The sequence below is a fragment of the Ips typographus genome, linkage group LG11 (genome assembly GCF_016097725.1).
Source record: "Ips typographus isolate SLU linkage group LG11, UJ_Ityp_2.0, whole genome shotgun sequence".
Classification (NCBI taxonomy): domain Eukaryota; kingdom Metazoa; phylum Arthropoda; class Insecta; order Coleoptera; family Curculionidae; genus Ips; species Ips typographus.
In genome coordinates this window covers 4,605,251-4,627,318 of record NC_138432.1, presented here as the reverse complement: position 1 = coordinate 4,627,318, position 22,068 = coordinate 4,605,251, and the positions used below count along the sequence as shown (strand labels likewise).

At 33.1% G+C, this 22,068-nt stretch overlaps 1 protein-coding gene across 4 annotated transcripts in view; it reads left to right on the top strand.

Annotated features, from left to right (window-relative positions):
* LOC145735122 (1-phosphatidylinositol 4,5-bisphosphate phosphodiesterase epsilon-1-like) overlaps nt 1-22,068 on the top strand; it is a 119,844-nt gene that overhangs the window by 26,458 nt on the left and 71,318 nt on the right. The window contains exon 1 of one of the 4 annotated variants that reach the window (XM_081988881.1): nt 10,316-10,347. The exons of the other annotated variants lie outside the window; for them this stretch is intronic. The gene's annotated coding sequence lies outside the window, so the exon portion shown is untranslated. Of the gene's footprint in view, nt 1-10,315; nt 10,348-22,068 lie in introns of those variants that run through there. 4 annotated transcript variants of the gene reach the window in all.

Below are 22,068 nucleotides of genomic sequence, written 5' to 3'. Positions count from 1 at the left end.
TTATTACCCCTTAGGGCCCAATGGCCCACTGTGCGACGTTGCAGAACCAATAAGATTACGTCAAAACTTATTTTTAAAAATCTGAAAAGCTTGTTTTGTCAAAAACTAGTTAAACCATACAAAAATAGCAGTAAATAAGCACAAAAACAAGAAAAAGGCATGAAAAAAAATCTGTCAAATGACGTGTTTTTGGATAAATTGTTCATATTAATTAGATGTCAAAGGTTGTTTGCTTTTAATATTTACAAAAAAGCAAAATTTCTAGAAATCCGGACTCTAGTAATAAGGAAAACTAACATGGTATCAAGAAGGTAGAAAATTTAGAGGAAAATAATGTTTTGAGGATAATATCTTTGGAATAATGGCTTTTTGAACTAAATGTAGTTATTTCCCATTACTTTCTATAGCAAATATGGGTCAATAATGTGGAATTCAAAAATTCCGGGTTGTTTAAATTTAGTGGATACTGTGCACGAGCATCCCTCTAACCCAATTTGGGTTTTGGTTCGGCGAATAAATGCATTTGTGGCAATTTGAATTGCTTTTCAGCATAAAATCCGATAATATCAGGTTTTGTGCCTACAAAGCGTCGATTTTCATTAATCATCAGCCAATTCAAATGTTCATTCAAAAAGGAAAAACAGAGAAGACCTGCTATATTTAAGTCGTGTGTAAAGTGATTTTTATTATGAGCGTTAGAGTAAATAGTCGTTTTACGTTTCGTTTACAGTTGGAAGAAGGATTTTTTAAGGAGAAAATTGATGAATCCCAAAAGACAAAACGTCAAAACTGATATTTTTAGTCTAAGCCCAATATTAAAACGTCACAAAAAAAATTATAATAATAAATTGTCTAAAAGTTTTCTAAATGACATTTTACGAGTATTAAGGTTATGACTACGCAAATTTTCTCTTATTTAATCAAATCTCTAACAGTTTTCAAGATTATTTTGTTTCCTTATTATGGACACACTGTATAATGACAATATTCGCTTATATTCAGAGTTTTTCAGTTGAATTGATTGGATAGCTATACAAATCGTTTTCCAATCGTACCAACTAATGGGATTGTTCTTCTGCGGTTTAACGTTAACTGGATTTACCCAGAATTTCTGCTTTTTCCCAGTTAAATAAATGAGTATTATTGTTACAGTGTAGTTTAAATAAGCTTGTGTACGTTTTTTGTGGGAAAGTAATAAAAATATAACAAAAAATTTCATGTCGGAGAATGTTGTGAATTTAATTTATTTGTAAACACACACAAGTATACAATATGGCAACTGTTGTTTATTTTAATTTTGCTGTTGATTTTTGACTAGGTTTCATTGAAATTTATTTATTTATTTTTTTAAGAACTTTGTTGAACTTTTTTAACCGAATTTCCCATCATAAAATCCATAAATTTCAAAGTTAAAGGGTGCAAGCAATTAACGTTTTCCCGGAACAACATAATTTGCAAGTTGACACACTTAAAAATAAGTTTATTCGCCTCGCCATAAAGTCGTTATTTTATCGAAAGGGTGAAAGATTAATTATTCAAGTCGAAAATCTGGATTTCGTCAACCCTTCCTTATTTGTGAGGCAATTAAGCTGATTGCTAATGCATCGACCCAATGTTTTGTTAAAATATACGCAAAAGAAGCGATTTTTTAAACCGCCAGTTAAACAAGCTTGGAAGTGGAGTGATAAACTAGAACAGGTTAAAGATAAATAGCTGAAGAAAAATTGCGAAGAATATTTCGGGCCTTGTGAGTAAACTGGAGGCAATTTTCGCGCAACGAGAACGAGATACATCTCATTTTGAGAGCAGCTCCAAATATATGAGCAAATATGTCTGGAGGGGTACCTCTAAACAGTGAAATATATCTATATACATTTTCAACCCTACGAAACTTTCAGTATATAACCGGTAAATGTAATAAAGCAAATCCTCTAGCTATTCACGGATTGTGTGCTGGTTTTAATATTCTTGGGTGGAATTTATTTGGTATTCCCACAAATTGTAGTTTACATTTGAAACTCTGGAAAGCAAAAAATAATGTGTTTTGATGGTTAACTAATCAGTGTAAAGGTTGGAGGGATTGGGGAAGAACGGTCTTAAGTGCAGAGAAGAGGAAAACGGAAGAGATTATTCTGTCAGAATAAGAATAACTGACTGAGTAAAATAATGAACATAAGAAGACAACTGAACAACTTTCAAGTAACATGGAATAAAAAAAGAAGAAACACGACAAGTTGAAGATAGTGAAGAGTCGGAAAAAAACTTAGCTTTCTTTATTCTGTTGTTTGAAGAATGTTTTTTTGAAGATTTAACTAAACTACTCTATAAGAAGAAGACTGAAGAAGAAGATCAGGTTAGTTGCAGATCACATGGCCTTAAGAGAAGGCAATTCTAAAAGATTGAATAATGGTAAACCAGAGCTGCTTGAAAACATTGTCACTTTGTTTGCTTTTCTCCCTGACTGTACCAAAATTGTGGTGATTTTTCCGGTTTTTGGATAGGAAATTTAATGAGGATTCCAAAATAGTACTTGAAACAGTCATTTTCTCACTCCAAGTGGGTATTACAGTCGATTTTGTCCCTGATTGTCCTTTCAAACTGTGTTTCTGGCAGTTCAAATTTTGACACCGCTTTTCTTCCTGACTGTACCAAATTTTATGGTGATTTTTCCGGTTATTGGATAGAAAATGTAATGAGAATTTCAAAATAGTGCTTGAAACAGCCATTTTCTCACTCCAAGTGGGTTTTACAGTCGATTTTGTCCCTGTCCTTTCAAACTGTGTTTCTGGCAGTTCAAATTTTGAAACCGCTTTTTTTCCTGACTGTACCAAATTTTGTAGTGTTTTTCAGGTTATTTTATTGGAAATTTAATGAGGAATTCAAAAATGTGCTTAAAACCGTTATTTTCTCACTCCATGTGGGTTTTAGAGGCAATTTTGTCCCTGATTGTCCTTTCAAACTGTGTTTCTGGCAGTTGAAATTTTGATACCGCTTTTCTTCCTGACTGTACCAAATTTTATAGTGTTTATCAGGTTATTTTATTGGAAATTTAATGAGGAATTCAAAAATGTGCTTAAAACCGTTATTTTCTCACTCCATGTGGGTTTTAGAGGCAATTTTGTCCCTGATTGTCCTTTCAAACTGTGTTTCTGGCAGTTGAAATTTTGATACCGCTTTTCTTCCTGACTGTACCAAATTTTGTGGTGATTTTTCCGGTTATTGGATAGGAAATGTAATGAGAATTTCAAAATAGTGCTTGAAACAGTCATTTTCTCACTCCAAGTGGGTTTTACAGTCGATTTTGTCTCTGACTGTCCTTTCAAACTGTGTTTCTGGCAGTTCAAATTTTGAAACCGCTTTTCTTCCCGACTATACCAAATTTTGTAGTGTTTTTCAGGTTATTTTATTGGAAATTTAATGAGGAATTAAAAAATGTGCTTAAAACCGTTATTTTCTCACTCCAAGTGGGTTTTACAGGCGATTTTGTCCCTGAGTGTCCTTTCAAACTGTGTTTCTGGCAGTTCAAATTTTGATATCGCTTTTCTTCCTGACTGTATCAAATTTTGTGGCGATTTTTCCGGTTATTGGATAGGAAATTTAATGAGAATTTCAAAATAGTGCTTGAAACAGTCATTTTCTCACTCCAAGTGGGTTTTACAGTCGATTTTGTCCCTGACTGTCCTTTCAAACTGTGTTTCTGGCAGTTCAAATTTTGAAAACGCTTTTCTCCCTGACTGTACCAAATTTTGTGGTGATTTTTTCGGTTATTGGATAGGAAATTTAATGAGAATTTCAAAATAGTGCTTGAAACAGTCATTTTCTCACTTCAAGTGGGTTTTACAGGCGATTTTGTCCCTGACTGTCCTTTCAAACTGTGTTTCTGGCAGTTCAAATTTTGAAACCGCTTTTCTTCCTGACTGTACAAAATTTTGTAGTGTTTTTCAGGTTATTTTATTGGAAATTTAATGAGGGATCCAAAAATGTGCTTAAAACCGGTATTTTCTCACTCCATGTGGGTTTTAGAGGCAATTTTGTACCTGATTGTCCTTTCAAACTGTGTTTCTGGCAGTTCAAATTTTGATACCGCTTTTCTCCCTGACTGTACCAAATTTTGTAGTGTTTTTTAGGTTATTGGATTGGAAATTTAATGGAAGGTTGGAAATTTAATGCAGAGCCATTTTTCCTTCCAGTATACAGGGTGTGCAAGAAAAATATGGTGGTTCCCTATTTTTGCCACCCTGTACGTAATTTTTAAGATAGAATTTTTTACTCTACACTACTGGAAAGAGGAACTCGAAACGATTCTTTTAAGTGGTTGAAACACTCTGAGATCTCTAAAATAACGGAGTTACAGGATGTTCAAATTTCAAACCACAATTTCAACTGATTTGAAAAAATTGCAGAGACCAAAAATGCTCCTAGGCACCGTAAGCTTGCAGAACCGTTTTTGCTTCCAATATACAGGTTGTGCATGAAATGGTGATTGTTTTTAGTCACCCTGTACGCAATTTTATAGGTAGAACTTTTTGCTTTGCATCACTGGAAAGAAGAGCTCAAGACGGTTGATTTGAGTGGTTCAACCTTCCTGAACTTTCAAAAATAACCGAGATACAGGGTGTAACAAAATGGCAGTGAAATATTTATTTGCCAAAATCAGAAGATATTGGGCAGGAAAAACTAAAGAATTTTGATTCTTCTTGATAGTAATTTTAATTACTTAGATGACAGTGAAACAAATAAATACACGAAGCTAAAATATGGAATCTATATGCTGACAGAATTTACACCAAGGATTGCATTGCATTGCATCCTTCTGGATTCAAATATCATTTCATATTGAGACCAAATTAGTCAAATTGCTGCCAAAAACGACTGGAAACTATAATAATTTAAAAAAAAAAATGTCTTACTTGTTCTCTTGTAACATACTTCCAAAAAGTAAATACAAAATACCAAAATCTGGTATGTTAGGTTAAACAAGTTTTAATATAATGCAAATGCATAATATTCCCCTGATGAATGTACTGTTTATGACTACCAATACCCTGATTCCTTCCGCATTGCTGCAGATTTCACATTTACGAGACCATTATGTCGGTTAGATACATAAATTAATCATCAATATTTGCTCTTGAATGATTAATAGACATACATTACAGAAAACCTATAAACATATCGGAAAACTGGGAAAATGGAGTAGGCTCTCACAAATTGAGTGCATTATAGTTCGTAATTTCCTCGTTTCAAAACCTGGTCTAGTATGGTTGGCTTCTATTATATGGTGTATTAAACATGTCTTGATTTTTGCTATAATGTAATATTTTGTATTAATTCTGTTCGAAACACATTTCGAAGCAGATTGATAGAATTGATTAGTTAGGCAACATTGTAAAAACATTTTGAACCTCCAAAATTAGAGGAAAATTCACTAAAACATCCTTAGAACTCTGGACTATTTTTAGTGCTTTAAAACTGCTTTCAGCTTGGAAAATCGATTTTCAAGATTATCTTTATCAAGTTTTTGACATAGCAGACTTAATTTTTACATTTTCCACATTCTTAAAAATGCTATTGTATGCTTTGTCACTATTATATTGACTTCTAGATACCTCAGTGCTGAAAATTCGACCATTTCTTAAAAATCTAGAGTGTTTTTAGTGCTTTAAAGCTGTTTTCAACCTGACAAATCGAGTTTAAAGAATATCTTCACAAAGTTTTTGACTTATCAGGCCTGAAAGCCAATTTCTACACTGTCCCTAGTTTTGAAAATGTCTTTTTAAAAGCACCTTCACTATTAAATTGTCAACTTTCAGACAGAGAAAGTGAAAAAATGTCACTAAATGTCACTAAATGCTACGATATTTGTCTTAAATGTAATTTTCAGACATAAATTAGTCCAAAAATTTGATTTGGACTGTTTCCAGTGTTTAATTGAATTCTAGACTTGTTTCAGTCTAAAAAATTGACCAATTAAAATCCTGAAAATAGACTTTTGGACACTCTTTAGTTTTGGTTTGATTTTCTGACTGTTTTTAGTGCTTTAAATCCAGTTTCAGACACTTTTAAATGGGTTGCAGTCTGAAAAAAACGAATTTTAAGACTATTCCTAGTATTAAATAACAAGTTTTTAGACGATTCAGTGCAAATTTGAACTCTCACAAGTTTTGAATGTTCAGTTTGACACTACTTATAGTCCTGTTTTGACACTAAATTAGTCCTGTTTTTTTGACTATTTTCAGTGTCAAAAATAACTTGTAAACCTCTCAAATGACCAGATTTTAATCTTTTTGAACCATTTTATAGTAGTAATAAATTGCTCAAGTAGATATACAGAGTGCATTTATTATCATTCACTTATTGCAATTTTATTTCAGGACAACCTGTATACAAATTTAACTAAAAACTGTTGCAATTCATTATTTGTGCTAACCGTGTCTAGGATTGAAATACAGGGTGTTTAGTTTAGTTTGTCAAAATATTTAAAACCCTAAAAAAACTATTTAAATTTGTACAGGGTGTTCGATTACAAAAAGTGGTGTTTTTCTGTGTGAAAAGCTTTTGTTGCAACTAAAAGTACCAGTAAACCAAGCTTTCACCCTGTACACTATATTCAGTGGCCTTACACACCACCCTGTATATAAACATTTCTTTATTTTGTTTGCTCTTGCTGGGCATTAACTTGATACAAAACAAAACACAGGTACTCTGCAACTTCGAAAGTGTTGGTATTTTGAGGTGAGTTCTTATTGGAGATTTAGAGTTATTATAGTAACATGTTCTACGAGTTTTGAGGTTAGGTAAATTGTTCGCGGATCGAACCATAATTGCGGCAAAGCAAAACGTCAGAGACGAAAACTGAGTGAATTAGTTCAATTAAATTCAGGACGTTTCCAAATTACACACCAAACACAAACACCGGAGCCTCTTTACGATAAATTTACTCGGGCTGTAGTCATCGAGCAAGCCCTTCTCCATTGCATAACTCCGTGAATTAATTACTGATTATAAATTTAATTGAAAGGCAAATTCCCGAATATTGGCTCCATTCTACGGGCATGAAAGCGCACTGTTCGAAGCCCCTAAACGGATAATCAATTTCGAGATTCGTCTAGAAATGTGAGATAATTTTGGATTGTTTTGACTATCACCAATATTTATTGCTGCCTGTTAATTCCTTTGTGTTAGGATTGTTTGTTTTGTTGTGATTTTCTGTTTTAACTGAAACAACAATTTCCAAAAGACCAATTAATGAGTGGATGCTTCTGGCTACGCCCTTATAAGGGCCAATTAACTTTAAAAGAGAAACACTGATGACCTAAATCCCTGAAATCCTACCAAGAGTGTGTTTTTACAGCCGCAAAGAACAATGGCAGTTTTAGAAATATATCCCTGGTGGGCTGTAAGATCAGTTTGGTCTAGTCCCTTGGGAAGGATACATGTAAATGCTAGTGGGAAAAAAGTCTTTGGGACTACAGAACAATTCCAACTAGCAATTTGATTATCTAATGAAATAATCCAGTTTAAAAGGGGAAGGGAACATGAACTACGTTTAGTGTAAATATAGCTTCAGATAGTAGGCACGCACGCATTAAACAATATGAGCAAAGGGAACATGTACTGTTCATTTGAGGGTTAGTTTACGTTCAACGTGTCAGGGTCTAATTAAGTAAATGGTATGGATTTTTGTTGGCATTCGAATACGTTAAAAGCTGATAGAACGAAGATAAATCGACCAAACAATGCTGATGGAAATCCAATTTGTCATTTGGCTGATGTTTTCGAGCAGAGGAATTCCATTAATTGAAAAAAATTGAATTTTCCAGACAAACAATGCAATACAACAATGGTTTTGTAAATTATTCATCCATCCTCATAGAAACACTCTTGCTCTATTATGCCTAGTTCAAATTTGTGATTTTAATAATTGAGCTAGAAAATGTCACTTTTGCCTCTTGTATTATGCTGAAAAGTGAATAACTTCAGTACAACTTAATTTACAAAGCTTTCGTGATTGGCAGCTTTAGGGAATTAATGTTCAAACTTCCATCAAGCCTGTTAAGGAAGAGTTAATTTAGTAACTGGCTTAATTTAACAAGTGAAATTTCAATAGTTCAGTAATATGTTCAGTAAAACTAAATTTACTGTTTTTTCCTGTATGTGCTCTACTTTTGTAGCTTTATGGAAAGTGGAGACAACTTTGACAGTTGTGATATTCATGCGACACCAAACTGAGTCAAAAACAGGCAGCCAAACGTCACAACTGTCAAAAATTCACTCATGTAGCTATGAAATCCATTTTAAATCATTTCAAACTGACCTTATTGCTTTTCAAATATGTTTCGTTTATTTTATACCTTTATGGAGTAGAATTTGACAGCTTTCAGGTATAGACCAGACCACAAAGCATCCGAAACTGACTGGCTAGTATGTCCCAACTGTCCAAAATTCACTCATAAACCTATAAAATGGATTTAGTATTGCCTATACCGATTTGATTACATTTTAAGAGTGTTTAATAGTTTCATGGAGAGGACTCTGAAAGTTGTCATATTCAGAATAAAGTAGAATTAAGTCAAATATGATCATCCAATTGCCACAAACGTCAAAAATGCACTGATGGAGGTATTAAATGCATTTAACCTAGGTCAAACTTAATTTACTGTTTTTTCGTGTGTTGTGTTCTACTTTCATAGCTTTATGGAAATTGGAGAGGATTTTGACACTTGTCACATCTATACGAAACCAAAGTAAGTCAGAATCAAGCAGCCAAAAGTCACAACTGTCAAAAGTTTACTCATGGAACCATTATTGCACTGAACTTATTGCTTCTCAACTATCTTTCGTTTATTTTATAGCTTTATGGAGTGGATTTTGACAGTTTTCAGGTTTAGACCAAATCAAAAGGCACTCGGAACTGACTGCCAAATGTTACAACTGTCAAAACTTCACTCATAAACCTATAAAATGGATTTAGTGCTGCTTATATTTATTCGATTAGGTTTTAAGAGTGCTTTATAGTTTTATAGCTTTATGGAGTGGATTTTGACAGTTTTCAGGTTTAGACCAAATCAAAAGGCACTCGGAACTGACTGTCAAATGTTACAACTGTCAAAACTTCACTCATAAACCTATAAAATGGATTTAGTGCTGCTTATACTGATTCGATTAGGTTTTAAGAGTGCTTTATAGTTTTATAGCTTTATGGAGTGGATTTTGACAGTTGTCACAATCTTGCCAAACTAAAGTAAGTCATATACAGGAAAACGTCACAACTGTAAAAAGTTTACTCATAGAGCTATAAAATGTATTTAAATCAATTCAAACTGATCTTATTGTTTTTCAAGTATCTTTCGGTTATTTTATACCTTTATGGAATTGAATTTACATTATTTAGTTGTAGGAATTAGTCATAATAATTATGTATCTGTAAATGGGACAAATTTCAGTTAATGAAATACGAATTTCTATATTTGACTTAAATTTTAAAAAAAGAAAATTTAAATAAGTCTTCCAATATTACAAAAACTCTTTCAGTTTCTGGACAATTTCGAAAACCGGCTTAAAAGACTCTGGAAAATTGTTAATTTCGGAATTTCCTCAAAAAGTCTGACTGATTTCGCTCAGCAAATCGTTGTGTCGATTAAATTTCCCGAGCTTCCTAGAAATCCATTAAAATGTCGCTGTCCTTATCACAATATTGGATCAAATCGTTTACTTTGCTGACTAATTACAACCACAAAAAATATGGCATCAATTAGTTTTTTGTACATTTTTAGGTTAGTTTGCTTTTCGTGTCTGAACATTTTCTTGGCAAAAATGACATGAAATGAGATAAGTTTGATGCATATCCATAATTAAACTGGGAGTTGGCTGAAACACGTTCTAATTTGCTCTGTCCCTCATTCATTATTGAAATTGTCACAAGTGCAATTTATAAATTGTTTTAAAGTTGAACTCTCCAAGATTCTAGTTTACATTCATCAATCTAGGAGATATTGGGATCAAAGCTTTATAAATTACCGGTTAATGCAAGCATGACAGGCGACCCAGTTAACTAGAAAAATGAACACTTTAAGTTCATAAATTATCCATGTTGTTATGCTGGTTAAATTTTGGAAAGCACATTTTAGTCAGAGATGTTGTTACAATTATTAATTTGCTGTTTTTTGCATTATTTTTTTTTGTTCTACTTACATTGTTGGCATTTATCTGTGTTTGGCAGTGTTTCAGTAACAAGGCATTTTTCAAAATTGTGTATTTTCTGAAAAAATGTCAATCAACACAGAAAATTATCAGAAAACTGGAATTTTTGTGTCCTAGTTTCGACGTAATCGATTCATCAGAAAGGTTCGTGTTCCATTAAAATGTTATAGTTTTCAATTTAATAAACATAATCTCTGAAACCTGGGTACTTTGACAGCTAGAATGTTCGTTTACACGTCAAATTGTGGTTCGTAATTTTTTACCTGAATACAGTTTTCATTCAAAAATCACAAATAACCGAGATATTTCACATGAAATACAACAATTTAACTGTACTAGAAACTTGGAAGGTGTCACAATTTGACAGCTTTTAACTGAATCCCTATGACAGTTAGGAGGTTCGATCACACGTCAAAATGTAGCTCGTAATTTTTACTTTCGTTTATCTGAATACAATTTTCCTTCAAACATTACGAATAATTGAGATAATTGACAAGAAATAATTAGTAATGTAACTAGTAATTTTGGCATTATTTTACTTGAATACAATTTGCATTCAAAAATTACTAATAATCGAGATATTTGATATGACAGTGTAACTGTACTAAAAATGTTGAAGATGTCACAATTTGACATCTCCTAACTAGAAGGTTCGTTCAAACGTCAAAATGTAGATAGAAATTCTGACTTTTTTAACTAATTGTGCAATTTTGCCATAGACAATTCTGGTTCACTCTGTATATAATTTAATTTAACAAATGGCGTTTTGTACTAAATGAGAAAGTCACGCGATACTTTTTAAACATTTCCTTGCGAAAGCTTGTAAATGGAACTAAACTTTATTCCACAAACGATTTTAACCATATTATTATTTATTAATCACTAAAAACATAGAAGAGATAGACATAGAAAGAGATTTTAATCAGAATTCTGCATCAACCCCAGAAACTATCAAGTTTAAGTTGAAATTAGTTTAGAAAACATGTTAAGGCCTTTGTACAAACCCATATTTTGGTTTGCTACATAATCCATCCAATTCTGCTATTATATTTGATTATCAGAAAACTGATTTGTTTAAAAACTAATTAACTCCCAAGCAAATCGAGTTAATGCATCAATCATTTGATCCAATAAAAGTTTTAGTACATAAACTTGTATCATAAATAAAACACCCTTCAGGGAATACTAAACAAGAAAGTTTGTAGTTGGTGTAGTTTAATCTGGTTTTGCAAATTCTCCTCTTATAGAGGAATAAAGTAGATCTAAATCCATATTATTATAGGACAGCGTCATAAATCAACATCCGGTATTAGTGACATTGAATGATTAAGATGAAACATGTATCCGTATAATTAAACTGGGAGTAGGTGGCTGGATCGGTGTTACACGATCTAATTTGCCCTAGAGTCGACTACGTACAGGGTGTCTCAAATTTGATGGTTTTACGGGGTGAAAGTCGTGCTTTCCACTGATTTCAAGTTTTTTTGCAGCTCAGAAATACCAAAATGGCATTAGTGGATTCTGATCCTTTAAAATGTCAACTGTTTTCAGTTGCTTAGATTCTCCAGGTTGAGAGAAAAATTGGTTCAGTTTGAAGCCCTCTGGCGGCCAAACGGTTTAGCCTACCAACCAGTGTTGTCATATCTTTACAAAGCCCATTTCATTATCTATCCATTAATGTATAAAAGTCTACACAGACTGTACCAAATTTGCGAGTAATTTACGATTGAGTGAAACACTGTATTAAAAAAGGAAAAAAAAACATGGCAACTTTGACTCTAGAGGCCAAACCGTCATAAACCATACCACAAAAATACAGATTTTCGTTTTTTCATCAGTTTTGATATCAATGACAGTTATCATGTGGTGTTAGAAGTTAGTTTAGCTAGGCAGTCACGTGACTACCGTCATAAATCTCAGAAACACGTTTTGTATCGAATTCTGCAAGAAAACTTTTCTAAACCCAGATTTTTGCAGCTTTTGTGCACTGTTTGACAGTTAAGCTAGTCAGTCACGTGACCCACTTGGAGTGGAAAAAATGACCCCATTTTTAGAATCCTCATTAAATTTCGTATTCAATAACCTGAAAAAACAGTACAAAAATGCAGTGTCAAAGTGTGAACTTCCAGAAATAGTTTAAAAGGACAGGCAGGGACAAAATTGCCTGTAAAACCCACTTGAAGTAAGAAAATGACTATTTTAAGCACAATTTTGGAATCCTCATTAAATTTCCTATCCAATAACCTAAAAAAATAATACAAAATTTAGTACAATCAGGAAAAAAACGGTGCCAATTATTGAACTGCCAGAAACACAGTTTGAAAAGACAGTCAGGGACAAAATCAATGTAAAACCCACTTAGAGTAAGAAAATGACAGTTTTAAACACATTTTTGGAATCCTCATTAAATTTCCTATCCTATAACCTAAAAAAATACTACAAAATTTGATACCGGCAGAAAGAAAAGCGGTATCAAAATTGTAACTGCCAGACATAGTTTGCAAGAAGAGTCAAGGACCAAATTATCGGTAAAACCCACTTGAAGGGAGACAATGGCAGTTTTATGCACATTTTTGAAATCCTCATTAAATTTCCCATCCAATAACCTGGAAAAATAATACAAAATTTAGTGCAATCAGGAAAAAAAGCAGTGTCAAGATTTGAACTGCCAGAAACACAATTTGAAAGGACAGTCAGGGACAAAATCGCCTGTTAAACCCACTTGGAGTAAGAAAATGACTGTTTTAAGCACATTTTTGGAATTCTCATTAAATTTTCCATCCAATAATCTGGAAAAATAATACAAAATTTAGTGCAATCAGGAAAAAAAAGCGGTGTCAAGATTTGAACTGCCAGAAACACAATTTGAAAGGACAGTTAGGGACAAAATCGCCTGTTAAACCCACTTGGAGTAAGAAAATGACTGTTTTAAGCACATTTTTGGAATTCTCATTAAATTTTCCATCCAATAACCTGGAAAAATAATACAAAATTTAGTGTAATCAGGAAAAAAAGCGGTGTTAAAGATTGAACTGCCAGAAACACAGTTTGAAAAGACAGTCAACGACAAAATTGTTGGTAAAACCCACTTGAAATGAGAAAATGGCAGTTTTATGCACATTTTTGAAATCCTCATTAAATTTCCCATCCAATAACCTGGAAAAATAATACAAAATTTAGTGCAATCAGGAAAAAAAGCAGTGTCAAGATTTGAACTGCCAGAAACACAATTTGAAAGGACAGTCAGGGACAAAATCGCCTGTTAAACCCACTTGGAGTAAGAAAATGACTGTTTTAAGCACATTTTTGGAATTCTCATTAAATTTTCCATCCAATAATCTGGAAAAATAATACAAAATTTAGTGCAATCAGGAAAAAAAGCGGTGTCAAAGATTGAACTGCCAGAAACACAGTTTGAAAAGACAGTCAACGACAAAACTGTTGGTAAAACCCACTTGAAATGAGAAAATGGCAGTTTTAAGCACATTTTTGGAATCCTCATTAAATTTACTATTCAAAAACCTGGAAAAATAATACCAAGTTTAGTGCAATTAGGAAAAAAGCAGTATCATAATTTGAACTGCCAGGAAAACAATTTGAAAGGACAGTCAGGGACAAAATCGCTTGTAAAACCCACTTGGAGTAAGAAAACGACTGTTTTAAGCATATTTTTGGAATCCTCATTAAATTTCCTATCCAATAACCTAAAAAAAAACATTTCAAAATAAATCCTGTAATTCAGAAACATGTGGATTTGGCAATTTGCAGTATATAAAATGTTTCACAGCCCACATAATGGCAATGTTATTAGCAACGGTAGATTATACACAAAAAAAAAACCGGAGAACTGTAGAAGAACCTGAAAAACGATAGATATACTGTTTTAATGGTAGACCTGGCAACATTGATTTACGATTGAATGAGAGAATATAAAAAGTTTTAAAAAACGTAAATTTGGCAAAACGTGTTACGTAATGTAGAAAACACTTATAATGAAAAACAGGCACAATTATAAAAAAAAGTCATGTAATTTTTTTTATTTTAAATTAAAAAAGTCAAAATAGACTTCAAAAGTCACGTGACACTTTCGAAAAAAAATCGAAAAAATTGAAAACGATGTGTTTCAGAAGAAAACAATTTTTGGATTCTAGGTTAAATGAGAAGCAATTTTCTGCGTTGCTAATGATAAAATAAAATACGAAGAAAGTTCCAAATTGTCATATTTTCAAAATTATCCTGTAGTTCAGAAACAGCTGTGGAAAATACGATTGCTCCGTCATATCTTTCATAAAAACTGCATTTTGTATGTTTGGAGATACCTACCATAAAACCATCGTATTTGAGACACCCTGTACATTATAGGATCATAATGTAACGGATATTGAACCGGGCCGCCTTATTAAAATCGATGGAAAATTGAGTTCAAACTGTTTTAAAACGGAAACTTCGATTAAAACTGTTGAAATCTCGACCGTTACACACAGAGTTTCCGTTCATCAATCTTTGAGATATTGAGGTCGATGTTTTGTCGATTATGAGTTTCATGCAGATGTGACAGCTGACCTATTTTACTAGAAAATATGCTTTTAAATGTCTCTGTTGAAGCTTAAAGTCAAGTATTGAATTGCTTTCTTAACCTTTTTTATGTTGCCACTTTCCTTTAAGTGACACTCGCTTTGAACTTATTAAACAGTCAAGTGTCGCTTCTGGCAGCGTCTTGACGTCGATCCTCAATTAGACGCCGAACAATCCATCCAAGAGGTTCAATATCCCTTTTAAGGTGTACAAGACGCCCTTAGGCACAAAATATATTAGGGCAGCTCGTGTTCGAGCATCAATCCACGCTTTGGAACATGTTTCTCGGTTAATGGCTGCGAGACACAATGACCGAACTACCCCTAAGCAATGCTGAAGCCTTCGAGGGTGGTTTTCTCGATTAGGGGCGCAATTATAGTGTACTACTACGTAGGTAAAGCGTAAAAATCTGGGCTGAAGACGAAAATTGTAAATTGAGACAGGGGGAGAAACACAAAAATTGTTTCTGCAATCGGATTTGCTACCCTCTGGGAGCAATCCTGATTTTGTACACGGGGAGGCAAAACTAGGGCAACGTCGGGGAACAAACACAAATACAAAATTAAACTTGTTTTCTTTTCGTCTAATACCACCAGGATGAGCTGATATTTGACATGTCGTGTCCCAGTTACACGCTCTAATTTAGTTATAAATGCATCTATTGGCCATGCTCTACACAAAGAGGTACACACAGAGGTCTCTATTATGTTAATGTAACACGGACGACTCTATTTAAATTATCTTGATATTGGTTGCCGATATTTCTAATTTGATTTATCGTTGTACATGGTAAATATACATTTGCACATAAACACACACACACGGACTGGCAATGAATTGTTTTATAGGTGAATAAATCTTCTTGAACCGTACAAATTGCGGCCCGTTCTGGAAAACGTAAACCATACACTTGCCACGTGGCATTTACAGATTATTGCCATGTTTTTGATTACTGTGTTGTGCAATTAAAATGCAGTGCAATTTGCTGTTAACAAAAGTTATTTAGGTATCAAGGGCTGAAAGTCTGCGTGGTTAAAGTTTGTTGTTAAGGGTAAAACGATGTTAGGAGTCGACAAACCAACATAATCCTGTAATTTGCTACACCCTGTATATATTTCACAAGAACCAATCGAGTGACTGGTATGATAGGAAAGAGAACTAAAAGAGCTTCATTTTAAGTGGTTTGCGCACCCTGTAAGTCAAAAAATGAGAGAGTTATTCAATTTTGAAAATTTAAGAGTCCGTTTTGAAAGTTTTGGTCAAAGTACCGTCCAACTGGTTTTTGTCGAATATCTCGAAAATGGTTAAAGATACGAAAATTTTGTAGGAAAGCTAATTTGTTCAGAATTAGTCGTACAATCTAGTTATGTAACTTTAAAAGTCCGCTAAACCCTTTAAAGGACGTCATGTGAAGACAAACAAACACGACCCTGTTTTTTGCGTCACCTTGTATATATTTCACAAGAACAAATCAAATTACTGGTATGACAGGAAAGAGGACTAAAAGAGCTTTATTTTGAGTGGTTTACGCACTCTGTAAGTCAAAAAATAGCGGAGTTATTCAATTTTGAAAATTTAAGAGTCCGTTTTGAAAGTTTTGTTCAAATTTCCGTGCAACTGGATTTTGTCAAATATCTCGAAAACGGTTAAAGTTACGAAAATATTTTAAGAGAGTTAAATTGTTTAAAGTTATTAGTAGAATCTGGTTATGTAACTTTAAAAACGCGCCACAGGCCCTAAGGGATGTTAGGAGACGACAAACAAACACGATCCTTTAATTTGCTACACCCTGTATATATTTCACAAGAACCAATCGAGTGACTGGTATGATAGGAAAGAGGACTAAAAGAGCTTTATTTTAAGTGGTTTGCGGATCCTGTAAGTCAAAAAATAGCGGAGTTATTCAATTTTGAAAATTCAAGTGTCCGATTTGAAAGTTTTGGTCAAAGTACCGTGGAACGGGTTTTTTTCGAATATCTCGAAAACAGTTAAAAATACGTGAATCTTGCAATAGAGCTAAATTGTCCAGAATTAACCGTAGAATTTAGCTATAAAAGCTTTTAGCTGTAAAAGCTGTCATAACTGTCAAAACTCAGTAACCAGAGACCTGAAAGTATAAAATGTCAAATAGATGTGTTTATTTGAAGAATTACATTCTCCATGAAGAGAAATTTGACAGTTTTGACGATAATGTACACTTTTATACTTTCCTTACGTCATCTGACAGCTGGCATTAACTGTCGAAACCTAAGAAAGTTTATTGAAAACAGACAAAGAAAAATCTTATGGAGGCTCTAGAAATGCAAAATCTACAGATTATTTTAGTTAAAATAGCACTGTTACCATATTTCTGTAAAAGTGTTTTCAGTTCTGTTTTTAGCTTCAAGCAGTCAACAAAACCTGTCCATTGTACTTTAATGATGCATAGAGAGAAATTTCTAGTCAATTCAAGTGAAACCAAAACTAATATACTATTTAATTTTTCTTCTGATGACAGTGTTGCTGGATTACTTTTAATTAAGGTTTCTACACAATGATCACATGACAAGAACTTTGAAATTTTACCCTTATTTTTCCCCTTATTAAAGCAAAATAATGACTCTTGTATCCATATCAAAATAGTTGGGATTTCAGCAATTAAAAGTAAAATTGCTGTGTCATTCGCCATTAGTTTCACTTCCACTCAAATACATTGCAGAGTTTGACTCCATTACACCCAATTAGAGAAGTTTTGTTTAACTTTCTTGCTAAGTGCTCTTTGTCAGTCCGAGTTTGTTAAGGTCCGTAGAGCCTGCGGTGTATGTACAAGTAGTCAATTACTAAAGGTTTGTTCTATACCACACTCTATTGTTGCATAATTGTTGCTGTGCTAAAGTGGATGATAAGTTCAAGTTTAATTATCACGTACATACGTGTAAAGTATCGATTAGTTGGAATAATACAGTAAAAATAGAAAAAAAACCACCAGAAATAGGAAAAGTTTGCTAATCATACTTTTGCCAGATAATTTTTGCCACCAATTTTCAGTCAAAACTAAATTATGAATTCCAGGGAGATTTTCGGTAGATCCCCCTATTTTGCGGTTCTGAATATGGAATATTTTTCATTAGGTTTTTTTTTGGAAAGGCAAAAAACGATTGATGGATTACATTTCCTGGAAGGCGGAAAGTTATGAAATCCGACGTTTTGGAAAATTATATTGCATTTAGTGATTTTTGTATGAGAACCACAGTTCTCTTAGTTACTACAATTTATAATAATTATTGTAATTCACATGATATACTATCAAAAATGTTTCCTATTCAGTAGTAATGCTTGTAAAATACTCTTTTTTTGAAGTAAAATTACAAAAGGCTTTTACATTTAATACAGTCACGTAAGCAAAATTATTATGTAATAAACAAAAATATGGAGAAATTTTATTCTAAATGAGTCGACCTTAATGAAGGCCATTAAAAGCGGTCATTTTGTTCGAGGACAAATCGCATTTCTGGCATTAATCATTATTCAAAGTCGTGATTAGTCCAGTTATAGTCAATAATAGATTAGGGCAAAATTGCTGCAGTAGTGGACGAACACTAAAACTTATAATTTTGATTCATGATTTGCCATTTTACAAATCAAGAAAATAGTTAGTTAAAGTTTGAAACTTGAAGAAAATGTTATAATATCCAGAAAGCGCCTAAACTCTAGAAAACTAAAAATTTTACTTCTTAAAACTTCCAAATTCACATTATTTGACAGAGTTGACTCTCTCTCTCTGCCAAATCTTTTTGAAGTCCAAATGTTTTAACACTCAAAGTTGACTTGAAAGGCACATTTTAAGCCTTCAAATCAATCTCTATGGGTTTGAAGTCAATTTTCAAAAGTACACCATAGAAATTATTCTCGAAACGATGGAAACTGACTTGAAAGGCACACTGTAAGCCTTCAAGTCAATTTACATGGGTTTGAAGACGTGACTATTGAAATTAGCCTTAAAAGTATGGAAACTGACTTTCAGGGAACATTGTAATTGAATTTTCAAGACTTTACCACTGAAATTAACTCTAAAACCGTGAAAACGGACAACAAATAAATTTTAAGCTTCGAAGTAAATGTTTACGAGTTTGAGGTCAATTTTCAAGACTGCAGACTTGAAATTAGTTTAAAAACCATGGTAACTGACTTGAAAAGCACATTTTAAGCTTTCAAGTCAATTTCCATGGGTTTGAAGTAAATTCTCAATAGTAAACTATTGAAATTAGTCGGAAAACCATAAAAACTGACGTTAAAAGCACATTGTAAGCCTTTAAGTCAATTTTTATGGTTTTGAAGTCAATTTTCAAGACGAGACTATTGAAATTAGCCTTAAAACTATGAAAACTGACTTCAAAGGCACACTGTAAGCCTTCAAGTCAATTTACATGGGTTTAAAGTCAATTTTGAAGTCAAGACTATTGAAATTAACCTTAAAATCATGAAAACTGACTTCAAAGGCACACTGTAAGACTTCAAGTCAATTTACATGGGTTTGAAGTCAATTTTCATAAGTAAGACAATTGAAATTAGTGTGAAAACGATGAAAACTGACTTGAAAGGCACATTGTAAGCCTTCACATCAATTTTCATGAGTTTGAAGTGAATTTTCAGCACGATACTACTGAAATTAACTCTGAAACCGTGAAAACGGACTTTAAAAACAAATTTTAAGCTTTGAAGTAAATGTTTACTAGTTGAAGCTCAATTTTCAAGACTGGAGACTTGAAATTAGTTTAAAAACCATGGAAACTGACTTGAAAAGCACATTTTAAGCTTTCAAGTCAATTACCATGGGTTTGAAGTTAATTTTCAAGGCGAGACCATTGAAATTAGCCTTAAACCCATGAAAACTGACTTTAAAGACAACTTTTAAGTTTTGAAGTAAATTTTTACGAGTTTGAGGTACATTTTTATGACTGGAAACTTGGAATTAGTTTAAAAACTGACTTGAAAAGCACATTTTAAGTTTTCAAGTCAATTTTCAAAAGTAGACTATTGAAATTATTCTGAAAACCATAAAAACTGACTTCAAAGGCACATTGTAAGCATCCAAGTCAATTTTTAAGGGTTTGAAGTAGATTTTTAAGACAAAACCATTGAAATTAGCCTTAAACCCATAAAAACTGACTTTAAAGACAACTTTTAAGTTTTGAAGTAAAGGTTTACGAGTTTGAGGTCGATATTCAACACTAGAGACTTGGAATTAGTCTAAAAATTATGGAAACTGACTTGAAAGGCAAATTTTAAGCTTTCAAGTCAATTTTCATGACGAGACTAGATCTTTGAAATTAATTTGAAGTGAATTTGTAAGACTGGATCAAGAATTCCAGAAAGTTCAGTAGTTAAATTATACTGATTGTTATAGGTGCTGAAAAAGCATATGTTTTCCGTTGATGTTTTTAAAATTTCCTTTACCTGCACCAGCAAGAAAATTGGCTAGGGAAATGTCGCCATTATTACATCCCCTGCGGTGAAATGGCTCGGGGGTAAAAAGTAGGTGCAGCATTATCCGGTAAATTATAGAGCTAATACTTGAAATGAGCTTTGGATAAGAGCTTAGGGTTTGATATAGTTTAGTGCGCATCTAAATTGTGAGCATTTTTAACTAAAAAGTGATCAAAACAGTCATGACTAATTCAAAATCACCGCTTGCATAGCATAAACTATAGACAATGCAAAACAGCTGACATCAAATATGCAGGAGCTAACTCGCTCTGACTAACTACTGGAATGGCTCTGAAACGTAAAACATTCGGAGGTTTCGTGGAGGCGTAAATTCCTTTAAATTCTGATATATAGTCCTGGAGATCTCCCGTCTAAAATTCGGCTATTTTGTTCCAGGAAAGAGGTTTGCTTTTATTCCAGTCAGGGCTTTTTGTTCGAATGACTTAAAGCCCACTTTAAAAGTTTCCCCTCAATCTGCGACTATAAAAAACCAACCCCCTAATAAAATTCAACCCAATTCAAGCCAGTATAAATCAAAATAACCTGCACTTTAACCGTTTTTGTGATAACTAGACGTTTAACGACACCGGTGGGATTTTAACTTTAGTGGGCTCGCAAAACTTTCCGTCTGGAACATACCAAAAAAAAAACCGAGCTTTATATTTTGCCACATTAATAAAAACTTTCGGCGCCCAGGCCAAAAAATCTGACATGACAGACGGGACTTAAATAAAAATGATATATAAATCCTTTTAGCTGCTTTCTGGTATTTAATACGCACCACCATTACGTATAAAAGACTTTGTTTTTTCTGATATATCGTAGGCTTTATATCATTTTCTTATGAAGAGGAAACCATTCTGTATCTAAAAATATAATGTACAACCAAAAAAAAAGACAAAAATTGAATCATTCAGTCATTTTAGTTATCTTAACATTTGAAACATTTAAGACAGATAACAGAAGAAACCAAGAAGGTTCAGAGGAAACTAGATCTAAATAGTATATTACATCTCAGGTGGAAAGTGTTTGATTTCTGTCGAGAGATTAAGTAGTGGGGACACATGATTACTTTCCACCCGGGTGGAAAGTAAAAGCAGGTAATTTTCATCTTTCCACCTGGTTTACACATAAGAAATAACGTCATTACATACCTGGTTGAAAATAAAAGCTTTTACAAATTAGTGTACTTTTCCATTAATTTTACAAGAAAATTGTATTGGCGATGGATTTTTTTACATTTACGATTGGATTTTCTAGTCTTTTTTCGGGTTTTACGTACAGTGGAGTAGTCTCTGACATTAAAAATTACTACCAAAAGTGTCCAAAATAGTCCAAAACTGGAATTTACAAATTGATGAGTTCATAATAAGTCAATTTAATAGCGAAAAAACCTGAAATGACATTTTCAAGGTACTGTGGAAAGTGTACTTTCAGGCTTGACAAGACCAAAACTTACTGATGTGATAGTTTCCATGTTGTTTAAATTCAACTTAGTTAAGTTAATTAAAAAGTTCAGAAAGTGTGAAACAAAAATCTACGAGACGTGTTGCTGAGATTTATGACAGTTATTTTGACAATTGTCACGTGACCGTCTAGCTAAATAGTGTTCTAAAATCACGTTACAACTGTTACTAACGTCAAATCTATCAAACTGTGCACAAAAGTTGCAAAAGTCAGTGTTTAGAAACACAAGCATGTTGGTGAGAGTTGTGACAGTTATTTTGACAGTGGTCACGTGACTGACAACGTAAATTGTTGTCCAAAACCACGTGATAACTGTCACTAAAGTCAAAATTTGCCTAGAATTTGCAAGAATTACTG